Here is a 1,383-nt window from a genome sequence, read left to right as displayed (position 1 = left end):
CTATATTGCTGTTTATGGAAAAAAAGCTAGAAGAAAGGAATGTATTTATGTAAAGTTTCTGTAAATTAGCAGATTACACTTCTAGTAGTAGGTAAGGCTAAAGGAGAAACTGTTAAAATGTAATGTTTTGCTTATGTAATGATTTGTTTAAAATAAATAATTGAAAACCACAGTTTTAAACTGGTTAAGAATTTCTCCAGTTTTCATATCTAAGACTTCCATTCCTTTGTGTGGTTTGGTTCTTCTTCTATGTTATTATTCATAGTAAAATTTACTCCAGAAAGCATATATGCACCATACTAAAAGCCAGACAATCACATGAATGCCTTGCTAGTGTCTATATGTGAATTATATTTCTAGACCTGAAAATCTTAGGGTAAGAATCAACATAACTACTTGACACTAAAATGCATTCCCTTTCCTTTTTTTATGTATTTAGTACAGGGTCTAGAGGGTCTTGATATTGTGAGAAAAATTGATCTCGGGTGGGTGACCTCCAAATGATATAGGGAACCTCCAAATGATATAGAGTAAAAATGATCTCCCGACCTGCCTTGGACAAGTTCATGTCCTCCAAAACTGAAGAATGAATTTTAGGAACAAACGGAGATTTTGAGCAAAATACATTTACTGGGGGAAAGAAAGCTTCTCTCTGAGAGAGGAACAGGAGGGAGGCCTGAGCAGGTTGTCCCCAAGAAGCTGTCTCTTCCAGGGACTTTTATAGTGTAAAGCCATGTGGCACTAAGGTGGCAAAAATGGGAACTCGCTTAGGTGGATGTGAGGGGGGACAAAACTATGGTCAACCAATGGGATTACAAGCACCATTCCTCAGGTAAAATTGGTTAAGTCCAGGACCAAATGGGGAAGGGAGTCACATAACAGGTAGTCATGAACGTAAACAGGACTTTATCTGCTGGTAGCCATTAGATAATGATTCTTTCTGACTTTCTTAGGGTGATGCTCAATCCCAGATACCAATCTTTAGGGAGGTTAGCATTTGCCTGATCTTTGGTCTTTAGGTCTGGCTCACAGCAGGAGCATCCCTCCCTCCCACAGTTGTAAGCTATTTTGTCTTCTGTATTATCTCCTTCGAGGGCCTGGCCCTGTCTGACTCTCTATAATATTTCTATTTGATTTGGCTGCCTGAAACATTCCCCCCTCTGAATAAGTAACCCTAACTGCTGTGAGGGAACAATAACCAGTCTGGCTTCTTCAGGCTGAAAGGGGTCATAGTTGTTGAGCGGCAGTTAGAGATACTGTCCAGAGGTTCTACCTAAAGGCCCTCAATAGACAGCAGACATTTTTATCTTGGGTAGGTGGAATAGCTTTAAATCTATAGGAGACAAAGCTAAAGAAACAATTAAACATGCATAGGCCAAAGAA

The sequence above is a fragment of the Octodon degus genome, unplaced genomic scaffold, assembly GCF_000260255.1.
Source record: "Octodon degus isolate 3935 unplaced genomic scaffold, OctDeg1.0 scaffold00012, whole genome shotgun sequence".
Taxonomy (NCBI): Eukaryota; Metazoa; Chordata; class Mammalia; order Rodentia; family Octodontidae; genus Octodon; species Octodon degus.
Note: the sequence above shows the minus strand (reverse complement) of the source record.